At 41.7% G+C, this 20,682-nt stretch overlaps 1 pseudogene; it reads right to left on the bottom strand.

The window, feature by feature from the left end:
* Positions 1 to 19,232: 19,232 nt before the first annotated feature.
* Positions 19,233 to 20,038, bottom strand: LOC114616713 (annotated as a pseudogene).
* Between the last annotated feature and the right edge of the window lie 644 nt (positions 20,039 to 20,682).

The raw sequence follows: 20,682 nt of genomic DNA, 5'->3' as shown, positions 1-20,682 counted from the left end.
ACACCTGTAATCTCAGCACTCAGGAGGCAAAGGCAGGAGGAATGTGAATTCAGTGTTAGCCAGGACTAAAGAGCAAGTTCCAGGCCTTTATAAACTATATAGTGAGACTCCCTTTCCCCTGCTACAAAATATAAAAGAATGATTGTGGAAGTTAAGTAGTTGGCTTTGGAGAGATGGCTCAGAGGTTAAGAGGACTGGCTGCTCTTCTAAAGGACCCAAGTTCAATTCCCAGCATTCACATAGCAGCTCATATTGTTAGATTTTGGCTCACAGCTTCGAACAGACAACAACAGACCAAATGGTTTCGAAGGGGAGGGGGTTTATTCAGGGCAGAGGTCAAAGGTGGGCAGAGAAACAGGAGAAAGAGGAGAGAGAGAGGAGAGAACCGGAGGCCGGCCATGACCATGTGGAGAGAGGGGGAAGGGAAGGGGGATGAGACGAGGGGACAGAGAGAAGCTAGAGGCAAGAGAGCAAGAGAACAAGAGAAAGAAGAGGAGGCAAGCAGCCCCTTTTATAGTAGGCAGGCCTACCTGGCTGTTGCCAGGTAACTGTGGGGAGGAGCATACCTGGGTGTTGCCAGATAACTTGTGGAGGTGGAGTTTAGACAGAATACTAACACATACCTCTTTGTAACTCGAGATCCAGGACTTCTGACACCCTTACAGACATACGTGACAAAACACCAATCAACATAAAAATAAGTTTTATATTTTAAAAAAGAAACCCATGAAATGGTTAATTGTTAAGGAATCAATTGTGGGAGGTGCAGATATCTTGTACTCACAGATAAGTACTAGGGGAACCAGAATGCTAAACACTCAGGTATTACAGAGTATTTGATGATTGTTCATAGTGCAAAATTATGCAAGTTTAGAAAGATACATATGTCAGATGCAGTTAGGTATGTTCTGTAGAGATGCAGTTTGAGTGTGCCTCTAAAACCCTCCTTAGATAAGAATGCTAAAGAATGGAAAGTTCCTGCCTATTAAAGGCAAATTTCTTGGGAGAGGCCTGTGGGTTTTGCTCTATGACCCCACGCAAAGCCAGCTAGATGGCCTTGAGCTCTCTCACCTTAAAAATGAAATGGCTCAGCCCCAGCCATAACAGTGACTTGGCTCTGCCTGCCAAGAATGTAAGGGAGGAGGTAGCAACTAGACCTTTGAGAGGGCTCAGTGGGCTTTTGCTTTGGACTCTCTCTTTTGGCTTGGAAGAGCTTCATGGAAGAAGCTCCAGTTAAGAGATAGGGATTCTTTTTGGGCTTTCAGGAACAACAGAGAAGCAGCTGGCTGGACATAGGTCAACAGGATTCAAGGAAGGATAGCTAAGGAGCCCTCTTGGGTTTGAAAGAGCTCAAGGGAAAGGTAGACTAGCGTGGTAGAATGACACAGATTTCTAAAGAGCTAGCACGTTAGTTGTAGAATCTGGTTTATAAATAAGTATGTTGTATATAGTTAAGAAAATAAAACTACCTCGCTGAGCTAGCAGATTCTTACCAAAGCTCCCGCCTCACGTGTCATTTATTGATATAAGTATTATACAAATTTAAGAAGGTAAGTATTACACACAGAATTTTCCCTTCAAAGGAGAGTCATATAACCAGCTATCTGCCCAAAAGGCTGGGAGTGGACATAGTTAAGAGCCTGGTGACCTTTGCACTATCTGTCTGTCCCAGACCACACCAAATCCTCCCCAAGACTCTTATTGAGAGCTTGTCAATCTATAAAAACTATCTTTATGAAAGATGCCACATGTAATGAATCTATAAAACTCAACTTTATGGAAAATATCACATATACTTACAGAGTCTCAATGTCTTAAGATTTATTGTGTACATGGGATTGAGTTAATTATCACCAGGAAAATTTTTCATTAAATTGTTCTGAGCTTAATTAAGTATGTCTAAATAAAGTATTCAGGGTCAGACTCTTGAAGTTTGAACCAACACCAGCTACTGAATTGTGTTGAACCAAACTACCTTTATGCCTCCTGCAGATTGTTAACTCTGCTAGCTGTGGTGGTGGCAGAGACATCCCCCCACCCACCCCATGCAACCAACAAACAATGATAGAGACAATTATAAATAAAAGAATAATATATAATTCTTCCAGTTATAGATTATGTGAATGGTGCTTTGAATGAGCAATGTCCCTTATACGCTCAGATATTTGATCACTTGGCCCCAGTAGTAGTGCATTTGTGGAGGTACATGGAATCTTTAAGAGGGGCAGCCTTTTGGAGGAAGTAGGCCACTGGGTGGGCATTGAGCTTTACACCCTGGCACTCTTCTAGTTCTCTCTCAGCTTCCTGTGTGACCAGATAACCTCCTGATTCCACTCCTCTGCAATTATAAATTTTCTCACAGGAACTGGAAACCAAAATAAACTCTTCCTTCTGTAAGCTGCTTTGGGTCATGATATTTTATCCTAACAACACAAAAGTATCTAGTACAATGTGCAACTATGACTTTTCCATGCTGTTTCTTCTAATGTGAGTACTCTGAATAGCTGCAAGAGTGGCACCAAAAGTAATTTGTTGTTTTTTGAGATATAGTGTGTGGTGGTTTGATTAGGAATGGGCCCTGTAGGCTCATATATTTGAACGTTTGGACATTAGCGAATGGCACTACTTGACAGGAATTAATAGTTGTGGCCTTGTTGGAAGAAGTGTATCACCGGGGGTGAGCTTTGAGGTTTCAGAAGCTCAAGCCAGGCCCAGTGTCTCTCTTCCTGTTGTGTGCAGATCCAGATCCAAGTGTAAACTCCATGCTCCTTCATGTCTACCTGTGTGCCACCATGCTTCCTCCCATGCCAATAAACCTTGGAAACTGTAAGCAAGCCCAGATTAAACATTTTCCTTTATAAGAGCTGCCATGGTCATGGTGTTTCTTCACAATGACAGAACACTAAGACATATGCTCTCATGTAATTCAGGCAGCCTTGACATCACTATGTAAGGAGAATAACCTCTGACTTCTTTCATCCGCCACTGCTGGGATTATAGCAGTACATTCCTTCATTTACTTCACACCAAGGCTGAGGATCAAACTCAAAGCCTCATGCATACTAGGAAAGCACTCTTTGCAAATAAGCCACACTCCCAGCTCCTGAGATTTTGTTGTTTTTGTTTTCATATAATAAAGTGCAATGCTACCAACACAAGTAAATACACAATTCTTATTTTCAAGATGTTAAATATGTATGGCTCAGATGGATCCACTAGTTGTTTTGTCCGATTATTTTTAAGTCAGTAAGTCATATTGACACATACAAATGGCTTCCTTAAGGAGATAACTAAAGAGAAGTAAAAGTGCTTATTGCCTTTCCTTAAGCGTGAGAAGCCTTGGCCTGAAAGTAATTCTCAACAAATTGGCTCCACTGCCATTTGTCATTAGTGGAGCCAGACAAGCCAACACTATCCAAGAGATGCTAAGAATCAGGTTCTTGTTTCTGGAAATCAAAAGGACTGAATGGAAGCTGGTAGCTGTTTTAAAAGCACAAGACTGTTAATCCCCTTAACTTGCTGCGGATACAAGAGCATGTTGTTCCTTTGTAGATCACAAGGTTCATCCCTAAATAAATAGAGGGGAAGCCCATTATGTGCCCACCCCATTTAACTCAGAAAGAGGCTCCACTACATTACACTCTTCCCCCCTTACTGAATGTAGGAGATAGGGAAATCGATGAAACTTAGAGCTTCTACAGAAACCACCTTCAACATTTAGAAATTCCCATGAAATAATTGTACTAGGTCTTGTTTAAATCTTACTGGACATAGGTGAAAAAAAACCTATTTTCTATTGTTTGTGTGTTTATAGACATGTAGAGGGCAGAGAGCAACCTCAGGAGGCATCTACCATGTATTGAGAGACGGTATCTCACTTACGAGGTAAACTAGGCTGGCCTGGGAATGCCAAGGATCAACCTGTCTCTCTCTAATTGCCTCCTCAGCCCCAGAATTAAGGGATACTACTATGCCAGGCTTATTGTTATGTGGGTTCTGGGAATCAAGCTCAAGGTAAGCACATTACCAGTAGTAACTCCAGTTCCCCTCCCAAGCTGCTGTCTTTAATCTGAGACCTTAGCAAATGTTGAGCACTGTACCCCATGAAAATCAGAGGCTTCTACCAACTGTTCTTTTATCCAGCTTGCATTCTATTTTTAAGCAAATTGAGCAGGTCCAACAAGACAGCTTAGCCGATAAGAGCATTTGCCACCAAGCGATGATGGCCAGAGTTCAATATCCATGGTCTACAGGGGGGAAGGAGAGAACCAACTCCCACAGGCTGTCCTTTAACCTCCACATGTGCAGCAAGGCACATGTGTGCCTGAACACGCACCTCTACTAAATAACTTAAACAGTAATCGTGTTTTTAAGAAAAAAAAATTGAGCAAATAAAAAGAAGACAAATTTGATGTGAAGCTCTGTAGCCAGATGCAATGAGTAGAATGCCAAGTAGTCCTTGGGATGCCAAAGTAGTAAGATCACCTGAGCCCATGTCTCCAAAGGGGACACACTAGGGAGGAACACACACACACACACACACACACACACACACACACACACACACACACGCTTTCCAGGAGATTTCCCTATTTCTTACTTATTTAGGTCATCTGCCTCTCATTCCAAGCTAGGCTGGTTTCTTGGCATGAGACCTGTGCAGTCACGAATTTGCCTTTCCTCGAGGACCTTCAGTTTATAGTCCTGCTGTCACAATCTTGAAATTCTTTATTATTTTTTTTAACAACATGCTCTTGCTTTTCCTTCTGCAATAGCCTTTGAAAATTACATTGTTTGTTCTAGGTTTAATCTTTAGCATTTCATAAACAAAACAAAGGATGGTGATCCACAACTATAATCCCAGTATTCAGAGGTAGAGGCAAAAGAATAAAGAGTTCTCAGGCAACCTTCATTTGGCTACAAATTGAATTCAAGGCTGAACTGAGCTATATAAGACATTAGCTAAAAGAAATTTAAGACATATTACAAAGTGTTGTTAAAATGATCATTTCAACATATCCCCTTCCTAACTAGGCTAGCTTCCTTTAGGATCAGGCTATGGTCTTCGTAGAGGCCAATAGCTATCCTGAAATGGCCAGAAGCTAATGGTTTCAGACTGTATATATGGTCTCTGGACAATCATACGTTGAATTGTAGTAGGAAAGTAGCCCTAGACAACAGCAAGACAAATGCCTGAGGTGGTATTCCAGTAATACTTTGAGTGTGAAGACGGAAATGAAATTCAGATACTTTACAGGTATTACAGATCTCTTTACTTTTAAGCCATTTAAAATATTAAACAATTGCTACCTAGTGAGCACTTGGACCTCAGGCTGTGGTTTGCTGACACCTGGTGGTGCCTACCCATCATTTTAATCTATGCTCAATGGGTAGCAAGGAGCTCTTCTGAAACAGGACAGATTGCTTACAGTTGTGGCTCCAACAGCAGCAACGCAGCTGCCCAGGCTAACCCCCATGTACATGTGTATTCTCCTTATGTTCACATGTGTATATATGTGCCAGCTTTCTCTTCATATAAGGATAGCAATTATATTGGACTAGAATCCAGCCTACTTGAAGTGGAAATTTAAGGGTTCTTTGTAAAGTCAGTTGGGTTGGATGGTGTTTTGCTGGGACAAACACATGAAGGAGTGTTTTCCTGAAGTGGACACAGGTGAAAGGATGTTTTGCTAAAGCAAACACATGAAAGGATACGTGATGAAGGATTCTTCACTAACAACATGCATGTAAAAGCCCTGATGCACATCTTGGCCCTACAGGTATTATCGGGGAATCCACAGGGTCATTGTGGTTTACGAAGTCACTAGTGCTGAGTCCTTTGTCAATGTCAAGCGATGGCTTCATGAAATCAACCAGAACTGTGACGATATGTGCCTAATATTAGGTGAGGCAGGGCCCCAAGGGTGAGGAGGGTGGGAGAGCAGCACGTGGTATTCTTGCAGGCAGTGACTATGCTTTGTCTTAAAGTGGGCAATAAGAACTACGACCCTGAGCGGAAGGTGGTAGAGACAGAAGATGCCTACAAATTTGCTGGACAGATGGGAATCCAGCTCTTTGAGACCAGTGCCAAGGAGAACGTCAGTGTGGAAGAGGTAAGTTCTGGCTGATCCCGGAGCAGAGTGCTGGTGAGGACCCATGGACTGCTGTCCACCGCAGGCTTCTCCCCACTCCAGGCCTGCTAAGGCGCCCGAGTGACTACCAGTCATTCAGTGCACACAGTTGGCTGGCTGCTGGGCAGGCCCTTTAAAGGTCTTAGCTCTTAGCCTAGCTGGCCACTGGGGTGGGATCCCATTTTTCTTGGAGGAAAACTGAAGTTCCTCTTACTAAATATGAATAGCCTTAGGAACTAAGTGGTGAGAGATGGAGTCAGGGCTGGGCCTTTCCCACCCCAAAGCCACGCTGTCTCTATTCCAGCTGCTTCCCGTTGGCCCTGCCTTGAGCCCACCATTTCCTCTTCCCTGTTCCTCTTGGTAGCTCCCTTTCCTGGCCTCCAGAGTGCAAGGGCACCTGCCAAGAAGTTCCTGGGTTTATGGTTGGCGTCTCCAACCAGGCAAGCTCTTCATCTGTAGCCACGTAAGGCAGCTATGGGATTCTAAGGGAGAAAAGCTAAGCTTTTGCCATAAGCCCCACTTAGCCCATTCCCTGGCCCTAGAGAGTAGTCTGGAGGAGCTAGGGAAGTTGGGTTCCTACTGTATTGGGTACACAGGCTCCTCAGAACCAGGCCAGGACCGACCTACCTCTGTGAATTCATGTGCTCATGTGTACACAGAGAGTGGGAGTTGTTGTCCCATTCCCTAGTAAGGAAAAGCAGGTGAGCTGAGGTGTGCTGAGTATCCATACAGCATGCTTGCTAAATAGGTGAAGACGTTAGCTCAGCTCTCTTTGTAAAGACTTGTGTGTGTGTGTGCGTGGATGCACTTGTGCACATGCAGAAGCCAGAAGAGGGCTTCAGGAACCATGGCCTGGAGAGAGGTACCTGTCAGATGCTCTGCTGTGATCCGACCCCTGTTCCTCATGGCACATAAAAGCTGGTGAGCACTGGGTCATCTCTCTGGTTCCAAGGACATCTGAGCTCCTAGTTTAGCTTTTCTCCTTCCTGCTCTATTCCACTGTCCACCTTACATTTCATAGTTGAGCTCCATCTGTTGGGACTCCATAGAAAGAAACACACTAAAAAACTTCTGGTGGTGTGCTGGCAGCTTCTTGCCAATTGCAAGGGCTCCAGCTGATTGATAGAGTGATGTCCATTGATACAGACTCTCCTTGAGTTTTGCTACTCTTGTACTGATGCAAGACATGTGGTAAGGCAAGACCCGTGGAGGACACCTGATGTTTGGTGGAAGTATAAATAGGACTCAACGGGCTGTGAGAGGGGCTTGTTAGAGCTAGTGGATCAAGCTGCCACTGCTGACCTGTAAAATGAACTGCTGATTTCCTGACAATGCAAAGGAGATCTACTCCAAAGAACCATTTCTAAACAGGTCTACTTCTCCTTTATCATAATAACCTTTCTTTTCCACTACCTCTGGTGAGTGGTGGGCTAGAAGGGAGGTTAAAGCATTTAAGAACCATTATTAAAAATAGGGTTTGAAAAGTAAAGCCTACATTACTGACCACAGTTTTACATTAATTACCTCCTCAAAGACCCCATCATTCCATTAGTCACATTCCAAGGTACAGAGAACAGGATTTCAATGTATGGACTAAGAGGTGAAACAGCCCAGTCCCATAACAGAAACCATCCAAGATGAGTGATGCCCATGTTGGCACCAAAAAAAAAAAAAACAAAAGACAAAAAACTCTGAAAAGCAGATTAACAGATTGATTCAGTGGCTAAGCTACTGGTGTCTTCCATCTGTCCACCATGCTCACGAGAGATATCTGTTCTTTTTTTCTTTTTCTTTAATTGGTTATTTTATTTATTTACATTAAAAATGTTATCCCCATTCCCAGTTTCCCCTCCACAAATACCCATCCCCTTCCCACTTCCCCTGCCTCTATGAGGGTGCTCCCCCACCCACACACCCACTCCTGCATCAGCACCCTAGCATTTCCCTATGCTGGGTCATAGAGCTTCCACCCATCTCATTAATGCCAGATAAGGCAATCCTCTACTACATATGCAGCTGGAGACATGGGTCCCTCCATGTGTACTCTTTGGTTGGTGGTTTAGTTCCTGGGAGCTCTGGGGGGTCTGGTTGGTTGATATTATTGTTCTTCCTATGGGGTTGCAAACTCCTTCAGCTCCTTCAGTCCTTTCTCTAACTCCTCCATTGGGGACCCCATGGTCAGTCCAATAGTTGGTGGACAGCATCCATCTCTGAATTGGTCAGGCTCTGGCAGAGCCTCTCAGGGGACAGCTATACCAGGACCTGTCAGCAAGCATATCTTGGCATCAGCAAGAGTGTCTGGGTTTGGTGGATGCACATGGGATGGATCCCCAGGTGGGGCAGTCTCTGGATGGCCTTTCCTTCACTCTCTATTCCACTCTTTGTCCCTGGATTTCCTTTTGACTGAAATTATTCTGGATTAATATTTTTGAGATGGGTGGGTGGCCCCATCCCTCAACCAGGGACCATGCCTATCCACTAGATATGGTCTCTATAGGTTCTGTCTCCCCTCTTCTTGGGTATTTTGGCTAATGTCATCCTTGTTGGGTCCTGGGAACCTCTTGGGTCCCTGGCATCTGGGACTTTCTAGTGGCTACCTCCAGTTTCCCATCCCCCACTGCTACACACCTCCATTCAAATTCTTGACCCTCTGTATTTCCCCACACACACACCATCCCCTCAAGCATCTGAACCTGTCCCCCTTTATTCCCTCCCCTTCTCTCTCCCTCCCAGATCTCTCCTCCCATCTACCTCCCAAGATTATTTTCTTCCCCCTTCTGAGTAGGACTGAAGCATTCACATTTTGGTCTTTTTTCTTCTTCTTGGGTTTCATATGGTCTGTGAGTTGTATCATGGGTATTCAGAGCTTTTTCTGGCTAATATCCACTTAAGTATATACCATGTGTGTTCTTTTGTAACTGGATTACCTCACTCAGGATATTTTCTTTTTTTTTTTTTGAAACTTTATTTATTTTATTTATTTATTATAAGTACACTGTAGCTGTCTTCAGACACCCCACAAGAGGGCATCAGATCTCATTGCAGATGGTTGTGAGCCACCATGTGGTTGCTGGGATTTGAACTCATGACCTCTGGAAGAGCAGTCTGTGCTCTTAACCACTGAGCCATCTCACCAGCCCAGGATATTTTCAAGTTCCATCCATTTGTCTTTGTCTGCAAGTTTCATGAAGCCATTATTTTTAATAGTACTTCATTGTGTAAATGTACCACATTTTCTGTATCCATTCCTCTGTTGGGGGACATCTGGGTTGTTTCCAGCTTTTGGCTATTATAAATAAGGCCACTATGGACATAATGGAGCATGTGTCCTTGTTATATTTTAGAGCACCTTTTGGGTATATGCCCAGGAGTGGCATAGCTGGGTCCTGAAGTAGAACTATTTCCAATTTACTGAGGAACCACCAGACTGATTTCCAGAGTGGTTGTACTGGCTTGGAATCCCATCAGCAATGGAGGAGTGTTCCTCTTTCTCCACATCCTAGCCAGCATCTGCTGTCACCTGAGTTTTTGATCTTAGCCATTCTGATTGGTGTGAGGTGAAATCTCAGGGTCGTTTTGATTTGCATTTCCCTGATAACTAAGGATGTTGAACATTTCTTTAAGTGCTTCTCAACCATTTGAGATTCCTCAGTTGAAAATTCTTTGATAAGCTCTATACCCCATTTTTAATAGGGTTATTTGGTTCTCTGTAGTCTAACTTCGTGAATTCTTTGGATATTTTGGATATTAGCCCTCTATCAGATATAGGCTTGATAAAGATCTTTCCCCAATCTGTTGATTGCTGTTTTGTCCTATTGACAGAGTCCTTTGCTTTTCAATTTTATTAGGTCCCATTTGTCAATTGTTGATCATAAAGCATGAGCCATTGGTGTTCTCTTCAGGAAATGTTCCCCTGTGCCAGTGTGTTTGAGGTTCTTCCCCACCTTCTCTTCTATTAGATTCATCATATCTAGTTTTATGTGGAGGTCCTTGATCCACTTGGAGTTGAGCTTTGTACAAGGAGATAAGAATGGATCAATTTGCTTTCTTCTACATGCTGACCGCCAGTTGAACCAGAACCATTTGTTGAAAATGTTGTCTTTTTTCCACTGGATGGTTTTAGCTCCTTTGTCAAAGATCAAGTGACCACAGGTGTATGGGTTCATTTCTGGGTCTTCAATTCTATTCCATTGATCTACCTGCCAGTCTCTGTACCAATACCATGCAGTTTTTATCACTAAATGGTCTGTAATATAGCTTAAGGTCAGGGATGGTGATTCCCCCAGAAGTTCTTTTATTATTGAGAATAGGTTTTGCTATCCTGGGTGTTTTGTTATACCAAATGAATTTGAGAATTGCTCTTTCTAACTTTATGAAGAATTTAGTTGGAGTTTTGATGGAAATTGCATTGAATCTGCAGATTGCTTTTGGCAGGAGGGACATTTTTACTGTATTAAGCCTGCCAATCCATGAGTATGGGAGATCTTTCCATCTTTTGAGGTCATCTTAGATTTCTTTCTTCAGAGACTTGAAGTTCTTGTCATATAGATCTTTCACTTGCTTGGTTAGAGTCACACCAAGGTATTTTTGACTACTGTGAAGGATGTAGTTTCCCTAATTTTTTCTCAGCCTGTTTATCCTTTGAGTAGAGGAAAGCTACTGATTTGTTTGAGTTAATTTTTTATCCAGCCAGTTTGCTGAAATTGATTATCAGCTGTAGGAGTTCTCTGGTGGATATTTTTTTGGCTCACATGTATACTATCATATCATTCCCAAATAGTGATCTCTTGACTTCCTCCTTTCTAATTTGTATCCCTTGATCTCCTTGTGTTGCCTAATTGCTCTTGCTAGAACTTCAAATACTATATTGAATGGATAGGGGGAGAGTGGGCAGCCTTATCTTGTCCCAGATTTTAGTGGGATTGCTTCAAGTTTGATGTTTTATTATGTTTAGGCATGCACCTTGAATTCCTGATCTCTCCAAGACTTTTACCATGAAGCGGTGTTGAATTTTGTCAAAGGCTTTTTCAGTATCTAATGAGATGATCATGTGTTTTTTTTTCTTTGAGTTTGTTTATATAGTGGATTACATTGATGGATTTCCTTATATTGAACTATCCCTTCATCCCTGGGATGAAGCCTACTTCATAATGGTGAATGATCATTTTGACGCGTTCTTGGATTTGGTTTTTGAGAATTTTATTGAGTATTTTTGCATCAATATTCACGAGGGAAATTGGTCTGAAGTTCTCTTTCTTTGTTGGGTCTTTGTGTGGTTTAGGTATCACTGTTAAGTGTGGCTTCATAGAACATGTTTGATAGTGTTCTGTTTCTATTTTATGGAATAGTATGAGAAATACTGGTATTAGGTCTTTTTTGATAGAATTTTGCACTAAAACCATCTGGTCCTGGGCTGTTTTGTTTTGTTTTGTTTTGTTTTTGGTTGGGAGACTTAATAACTGCTTCTATTTCTCTAGGGGTTATGGGACTGTTTAGATGGTTTATCTGATCCTGATTTAACTTTGGTACCTGGTTTCTGTCTAGAAATTCATCCATTTCATTTAGATTTTCAAGTTTTGTTGCATATAGACTTTTGAGTAGGATCTGAATTTTTTGAATTTCTTCAGTTTCTGTTATGTCTCCCTTTTTATTTCTAATTTTGTTAATTTGGATACTGTCTCTGTGCCCTTTGATTAGTCTGGCTAAGGGCGTATCTATCTTGTTGATTTTCTCAAAGAACCAGCTCCTGGCTTTGTTGTTTCTTTGTATAGTTCTTTTTCTTTCTACTTGGTTGATTTCAGCCCTGAGTTTGATTATTTCATGCTGTCTACTCCTCTTGGGTGTATTTGATTCTTTTTGTTCTAGAGCTTTCAGGTGTGCTGTTAAGCTGCTCGTGTATGGTCTCTCCAGTTTCTTTTTGGAGGCACTTAGAGCTATGAGTTTTCCTCTTAGCACTGCTTTCATTGTGTCCCATAAGTTTGGGTATGTTGTGCCTTCATTTTTGTTAAATTCTAAAAAGTTTTAATCTCTTTATTTCTTCCCTGACCAAGTTATCATTGAGTAGAGAGTTGTTCAGTTTCCATGTATATGTGGACTTTCTGTTCTTGTTGTTATTGAAGATTAGCCTTAGTCCATGGTGATCTGTTAGGATGCATGGGAGTATTTCAATCTGTTGAGGCTTGTTTTGTGTCTGATTATATGATCAATTTTGGAGAAGGTGCCATGAGGTGCTGAAAAGAAGGTATATTCTTTTGTTTTAGGGTGAAATGTTCTGTAGATAGTCTGTTAAATCCATTTGGTTCATAACTTCTGTTAGTTTCACTGTGTCTCTTTTGTTTCTATTTCTATGATCTGTCCATTGGTGAGAGTGGGGGGGGGGTTGAAGTCGCCTACTATTATTGTGTAAGGTTCAATGTGTGATTTGAGCTTCAGTAATGTTTCTTTTACAAATGTGGGTGACCTTCCATTTGGGCCATAGATGTTCAGAATTGAGAGTTCATCTTGGTGGATTTTTCCTTTGAGTATATAGTGTCCTTATTCATTTTTTTGATAACTTTTGATTGAAAGTCTATTTTATTGGATACTAGAATTGCTACTCCAGCTTGTTTCTTGGGACCATTTGCTTGGAATTTTTTTTCCAGCCTTTTACTTTGAGGTAGTGTCTATCTTTGTTGCTGAGGTATGTTTCCTATATGCAGCAAAATGCTGGGTCCTGCTTACCTATCCAGACTGTTAATCTATGTCTTTTTATTGGGAAATTGATTCCATTGATATAGAGAGATATTAAGGACCAATGATTGTTGCTTCCTGTTATTTTTGTTGTTAGAGGTGGAATTATGTTTTTGTAGTTCTCTTCTTTTGGGTTTGTTGTGAGAAGATTAATTTCTTCCTTCTTCTTGGGTATAGTTTCCCTTCTTCTGTTGGAGTTTTCCTTCAATTATCCTCTGTAGGGCTAGATTGGTGGAAAGATATTGTTTAAATTTTGTTTTGTCATGGAATATCTTGGTTTCTCCATCTATGGTAATTGAGAGTTTTGCTGGGTATAGTAGCCTGGGATGGCATTTTTGTTCTCTTAGGGTCTGTATGACATCTGCCCAAGATCTGGCTCATAGAGTCTCTGTTGAGAAGTCTGGCGTAATTCTGATAGGTCTATTTGACCTTTTTCCCTTACAGCTTTTAATATTCTTTCTCTGTTCTGTGCATTTGATGTTTTGATTAATATGTGACTGGAAGAATTTCTTTTCTGGTACAATCTGTTTGGTGTTCTCTAACCTTCTTGTATGTTGTTCATGGACATCTCTTTTTTTAGGTTAGGGAAGTTTTCTTCTATAATTTTGTTGAAGATATTTACTGGCCATTTAAGTTGGGAATCTTCACTTTCTTCTATTATTCTTAGGTTTAGTCTTTTCATTGTGTCCTGGATTTCTTGAATGTTTTGTGTTAGGAGCTTTTTGCTTTTTGTAGTTTCTTTGACTGTTCTGTCAATGTTTTCTATGGTATCTTCTGCACCTGAGATTCTCTCTTCTATCTCTTGTATTCTGTTGGTGATGCTTACATTTCTGACCCCTGATCTCTTTCCTAGGTTTTTCATCTCCAGGGTAGTCTCCCTTTGTGTTTTCTTTAATGTTTCTATTTCTATTTTTAGATCCTGGACAGTTTTGTTTAATTCCTTCACCTGTTTGATTGTGCTTTCTTGTATTTCTTTAAGATATTTAGTTTCCTCTTTGAGGGCTTCTACTTGTTTACCTATGTTCTTCTGTGTTTCTTTATAAGAGTTATTAAGGTCCTTCTTAAAGTCCTCTATCATATTCATGAGATTGGAATTTAGATCTGAGTCTTGCTTTTCAGGTGTGTTGGGGTATCCAGGGCTTGGTGTGGTAGAAATACTGGGTTCTGATGTTGCCAAGTAACTGCTTTCTGTTGATGTTCTTGCCCTTGCCTTTCACCATCTGGTTATCTCTAGTGCTAACTGACCTTGCAGTCTCTGACTGGAGCCTGTCTCTCCTTTGAGCCTGGCTGTGTCAGAACTCTGGGAAGTCCAGGTGTCTCTTGTGATTCTGTGATCCTGAGATACTGGGTGTGGCAGAGTTCCTGGGAGTCAAGCTTTCTCTGAGTGTTGTAGGAGTGGGGAGCCCGAGCCCTGGGTCTACTCCAGGCACAGGTGCAAACCGGAAGGAGACACCTGTTCTTAAGAGACTTTCAATCTTTTGCTTTATATAGTTCTCTTTCCCACAGGAGAGGGCTGACCACGGAGGGCTGCATCCTCCATGCTGTATGCAGTGCATGTGGAATGCAGCCCAGTACTTGAATTGTATCTTAAACATCCTGCTTCATTAAGCAGCCCTCATTACTCACTGCCCCCCCCCCAACTTTGACAGCAGTGTTGTTGATCTGGCAGCATGATCAGCCAGCATGTCTCTCCATCCAGGGCACCCTGCCAAGAGCCAACTCCTCTGTCTCAAGCCTTTACCACTTGCAGAGTCCCTGTTAATCCTGTCTCAGTTTAAATTGATTCCCCACAGAGAAGCCACGCTCTGACTAACAAAGAAAGCCCATCATTTCATATCATTATCAAGTTAGTCAATAGCTGTTTTCCTCTGTAACATTTGTTTCCTTTCAATCTCACCACTGGGCTACAGATTCCTTGAAGAGCATACCCTAAGGACACGTAAAATGGTCAATAATGTGCTCCATTTTGCCTTGAGAAATAGTGCGTGCCATAGGCCTAGCAACATCTGTTATATATGTCACTGTGACCTATAGTTTGTTGCTTTTTTCATTAAAAGGTGAAGAGGGTGTCAAGATGCTACATGACATGGTTTAGGAGTCTTTGGTCCATGATAATGTCCATCAGCATCTCTCTCTTAGCCACCCTATGTAAGTATGAGATCTTGGAGAGCAGAAAGAGTCCCTATAGCCTCTCCAAGTATCAACAAAATCTAAAGCCACCACTACCTCTCCTCAGTAGTCTCACTGACCGTTAAACCCTGAAGGGATGTCTCATGGGTCACTAGTGTCTATTTTGCTCAGAGATGGAATTTTTATTATTACCATGTATCCATTGTGCAAAAATGGATTTCATGAAGATGTTTTCATACATGTATTTTGTTCTTATTCACTCCCTTTTCTGTCCTCCCCCCTCATATTGGTCCCTTCCCTTTCTCTTTGCAAATAGTCTCCCTTCTACTTTCATCATATATATGTATTAAAGATATTTTTATTTTATGCGTATGGGTCTTTTCGTTTGCATGATGGATGTCTGTGTACCATGTGCATGCAGTCAGTGCCCACAGAGGCCAGAAGCAGCCAGATCTTCTGGAACTTGGGTTGCAGATATTTGCTATCTGCTACATGGGTACTGAGAATTGACCCTGGATCCTCTGCAAGAGCAGCAAGTGCTCTTAACCACTGAGACTTCTCTCTAGCCTGCCACCCCACCCCCCGTGAGCCATTCAGTTGTGAGGGAAGGCTCAGAGATCTTCACGAGAGTAGGTAGAAAGCTTGTAAGATTAGGAGGTGGTGGATGACTCCAAGATAACAGTGTTTTCTGTACAACTGGACAGTTGCACATATGAACTCATAAAAATCGTGACAGCATACCCAAAGTCTGAGCAAGTTCAAGCCAGACAAATATCTCAGCATGGAGGGGAGGAGATAAGCCCAGATTCTCAGCCTTAGTTGGGAGTGATTTACTTTTGTTAGCTGCTGGGAGAGGGAGAGTCAGTTATTGAAGGGTGTGACCCCTGGTAGTTCCATCATGCACCAGGGCAGGCTCCATCCCCAAGAGGATTTAGGCAGTATCATGAGTTTGTTGGGTTTTGGTTTTGTTTTTAAAGTGAGAGAACATGAAGTTGGGTGGGTGAGGAAGTGGAATGGAACTGGAATGAGTTAGAGGAAGTGGGTGAATATGATCAAAATACATTTTCTTTTGAGACAAGGTCTCTCTTACATAGTTCTGACTATCTTGGAACTCACTATGTAGACCAGGCTGGCCTCAAACTTACAAAATTCCACTTGCTTCTGCTTCCCAGATGCTGAGATTAAAGGCATGCACCACCAAGCCTAGACTAGTATGAACTTGTCAAAGAATTAAGAATAATAACATTTTCCAAAGAAAGGAGTAAAAGATATTGAACATGTTTTCCTTATTTGTTACCCATTTGGGTTTCATCTTTTGAGAATTCTCCGTGCATTCACTGTCACGTGGTAGGGCAATATAGAGAAATGTCTATTATCTCTAGATAGGGCACAAACAGACCAAAGAAAGGATTCTAAGTCCAGCTTGGTGAACCAGTGAGTTTATTGGATGACCCATAGGCAGTTTTACCACTGAGAAGGTTCCTGAGCAGCTTATAATCAGCTATATACAAGCAAAGAGTGTTTCCCCACTTGTTCCCCTCAACATCACAAAATTGTTTACCTCTTCCATATCTTGATCATAATCCTCATTATGATTTCATGGAGGGGGCTGGAAAGATGACTCAGCAGTAAAGTACACTTGGTATTCTTGCAGACGGCTGGAGAGCTAGTTCTCAGGGGCCACATAGGCTCACAACTGCTTATAACGTTAGCCCTCTTCCACCCCCCATAAGCAGGCCACACTCATGGTGTATACTCAACATAGACACGTACACATAAATACAAATTAATAATAAAACCCTGCTTTATGAAGGCTCCTGTGAGTCTTGTCCCTCCCTTCATGAAGGCATGTTAATAGGCCAGATATCATAAGGGTCTCCCACACGTGACTGCAGCTACTCTGACCCAAGGGCAAGACAACAATGGTCATGTCCAACCTAGAGCAAATAGCTCACCTTTACCCATTTGATTTTGACTTACCTATTACAGGTCTCATGTAGCTCAGGGTACCATCAAACTGTGTAACTGAAGATGACTTTGAACTTCTGATCCTCCTGCCTCTACCTCTTTGTACTGGAATTATAGCCGTGTGCCACCATATCCAGTTTTCATTTGCCAGTCTTTTGATTGGATGATCTAGTCTTTGCCATTTAATGTTATGTTCTTTATATATTCCAGCTATTAGTCCCTGTCAGGTATACCTGCCAAGATTTTCTCCCATTCTAAAGGGTGTCTCTTTACTGTCCTGATTATTTCCTTTGCTGTACAGAAGCTTTTAAAAAAAATTATGTGGCCGGGCAGTGGTGGCGCATGCCTTTAATCACAGCACTTGGGAGGCAGAGGCAGGCGGATTTCTGAGTTCGAGGCCAGCCTGGTCTACAGAGTGAGTTCCAGGATAGCCAGGGCTACACAGAGAAACCCTGTCTTGAAAAAAATAATTATGCAATCTCATTTGTCAATTTTCAGTATCATTTTCTGGGTATTGGAGTCCTTTTGAGAAAACCTGTGCCTGTGTCTTGAAGTAGTTCCCTCAGATTGTTCTCTAGGACTTACAGCTTCCTGTCCTCTCTCCTCTCCCTCTACCCCACCCCAGTTGTTTACCTCTTCTATTAAGAGTTTCTGTTCTTACTCTCAAACACTTATTGCAGTTTCAATTGATTTTGGTACAAGGTGAGAGATAGTGATCTAGTTTCTTTCTCCTACCCATGTGCATATCCAGTCTCTCTAGGACCCATTTGTTGGAGAAACCATATTTTCTCTAGTGTATGGGGTTTTTTTTGCATCTTTGTCAAAAATCAAATGGTTGTGAGCTATACAACAGATGTATCTTTTTAATTTTTAAAATTTGTGCCTATAAGTATTTGTGTGTATATATATGCACTACATGCCTGACTGGTCCTCCCAGAGGCTGGAAGGAGTTGAATCCCCTGAAACTGGAGTCAGAAGTGGATGTGAGCCACCATGTGGGTGTTGGGAACTAAATCAGGTCTGTCTTATGTAAGAAGAGCAGTTATGAGCATGTGCTATCTGTCCAGCTGCAACTGATACATTTTTTACAAACTTATTTAGTTTATGTATAAATGTGTGTGTGTGTGTGTGTGTGTGTGTGTGTGTGTGTGTAGAGGGGGGGGAAGAGGAAAGGAGAGAAAGAGAGAATGCATACCCAGGTGACATGGCAAGCATATGGAAATCAGAAGACAGTTGCTTCTTTTCTACTTTGTTTTTGAAGCAGGGTCGCTTTTGTGTCTGCTGGTACACTGTGTACTCCAGGCTAGCTAATACTCTAGCTCTGGGTGATTGTTCCATCTCCACCATCCATCTTGTTTCATTAGGACTGCTGGAATTATAGGTGTGACCAAGCATAGTATTGATGTATTTTAAATGTTTGAGTGTTTTGCCTATATGTATGTTTGTGTACCACATGTGTTTGTATGTGTGGTGCCCACAGAAGTCAGAAGAGGGTGTTATATGCCCTGGATGATTGTGAACCACCATGTAAGAAACTGAACCTGGGTCCTCTGGAAGGCCAGCCAGTGCTCTTAATCACTGAGCTACCTCTCCAGCTCCAGAGAGATGCATTTTAAAAAACTAACTTACATTGCATTGAAATAACTACCTTCCTTGAGTCTTAATAACTTTGGATGGGGAAAGTATAACTTTCTGAAATAGAAATAAAATTAAATGTTCTTTTAAAAAAATTCTTAGTTTTATTTAGGGGTTCTTTTTTTTTTCTTTCAGACTTTCTGAAAAATGGATTGTTTTTTTTAAAGGAAAAAAAAAACGGTTTCCTGTTCTACTAGGGTGAGAATGTGGGACTACGTATACACACGGCACATGCTGATATAACCCAATATATGCTTATTCTACAGGAATCGCAATACTGGAGTACCTGAAATAGGGTCTTTGATGAACTGGAACAGTGTTTCAATGCAAATGCAAGCCCTAAAAACAACATGGTTTTGATTTTATAGTACGAATCCCCCGGAATCTGGGAAACATCAATTGTTAGCTGAGGCTGTCCCTCAGCAGTTTGATCCCTTAACATTCTGAGACATCAGGAAGGACTGTACCACTTCTTCAGTGGACTGGGCACTGCTGTTGACATCTTCAAGGGCATCGGTCACTGAATACTGTCGATCTTGCAACCGGTTCTAGTTAGTCAGAATGTTGTGATACTCAAACCACTTTCTCATAATTCACCAATGGAGTTGTAAAGTTTAATGAGGCCTTGGTAATCATATTCTAGTCTACTATAACCTTCACCAAGTTACCATAGTGCTTTGTGGTCTGTACATTAAATTCTCTGTATGCTTTCTTAGCTAGCTGCAGTGAGGATACATGCAAGTCATGTGCTTCCTGAAGCAGCCTCTGCTCCATCTCCTTGTTATGACAGTTATTGCAATCTCCTCTCAAATAAGTGCTGTCACCCTCTTTGAAGAAGCCAAAAGAAGATCATCTTCAGGTAGGATATGGGTAATGATACCAATGACTGTTGCTGCATGAAATAGCACATTGTTGAATTTTCCAGAGCTGTACTGGTAAACATACAAAGAGTAAACTAGGTCTTCATGAGCTGTCACTACATGAATATTTGTGCCACCAAACACTGACTGTCAAATGTCAAGGGCTGCCTGGTAAATTGCAACAGACCGGCAGATGTTGTCTACGTTGAATAAGTAGAACCCATAATCTAGCCGTGTGTCAGAGTATTTTGGGTGTTTGAATCCAAAATGATCTCGTGCCGATACGCTGCATGTTTAATTAACCTGTTCTGCCTTCTTCAATTCACGCTTGACCTCACAAGCCTTAGAAGCTTGTCTTAAAACATCCACCACAACTTTGATTGGTAAGGCTGCTGTAATTTCCTTCATTGCCTCAATGCATCACTTGTATGCTGGCTGGTACAGTGATGCTGAGAAGGTTTTTCTGTCTTGCTTTCTGTTGTGTCCTCTACATGATGCTCTACTGGTTTCGAGCAGTGAAGTGTTGGGCAAGGTTACTTCTTGTGTGAAATGGAAATTACAAATATCATCTAGGTGGAGAAACATTTAAATTATCTCAGACATACATGGATAAGCTGACAAAACATGGCCAGCAAGCAAATAGAGCTGTTCTCTATGTGTGTTCCTGTTTGCAAAAAAGCCACTCTGATGAAGCATGCTTCTGATCCTCCTGCCTTAGCCTCTTAAGTGCTGGAATTACAGGCATGTACCACCCACCATACCCAGTATATGTAGTTTTAGGAACTGAACCCAGCTTCATTCATGTTAGGCAAGCACTCTTAACAACTAAGGTATATCCCTAGACTGTTAAATCCTCATTTTAGTAACTAATTTTGATTCCCTTTACTCAAAACCATGTTGACAAAACAAGGAAAACTTGATCAGACTTTGACTCTCCCCCTTTTTCCTATCCCTGCTAAAGGAGCAAAAATATAGCAAGACCTCAAATCTATAATCTAAATGTCCTAGTTAGCTTTAGCTGTCACATCCCAGACTCACCTGAGTATAAACCCCAGTTGAGGGATTATCCAGATGAAATTGGCTTATCAGCATGCTTGTGGTGGGTTGTCTTTTTAATTAATGTAGGAGGTCCCAGAACACTCTGGGCAACCCCATTCCCTAGGCAAGTGATCCTGAGCTGTATAGAAAAGCTAGGTAAGAATAAGCCTGAAAGCGAATCAGCAAAGAGC

Source organism: Grammomys surdaster, unplaced genomic scaffold (assembly GCF_004785775.1).
Source record: "Grammomys surdaster isolate TR1022 unplaced genomic scaffold, NIH_TR_1.0 131, whole genome shotgun sequence".
In the NCBI taxonomy this organism is placed as follows: domain Eukaryota; kingdom Metazoa; phylum Chordata; class Mammalia; order Rodentia; family Muridae; genus Grammomys; species Grammomys surdaster.
Note: the sequence above shows the minus strand (reverse complement) of the source record. Positions and strands in the feature narration are given on the sequence as shown.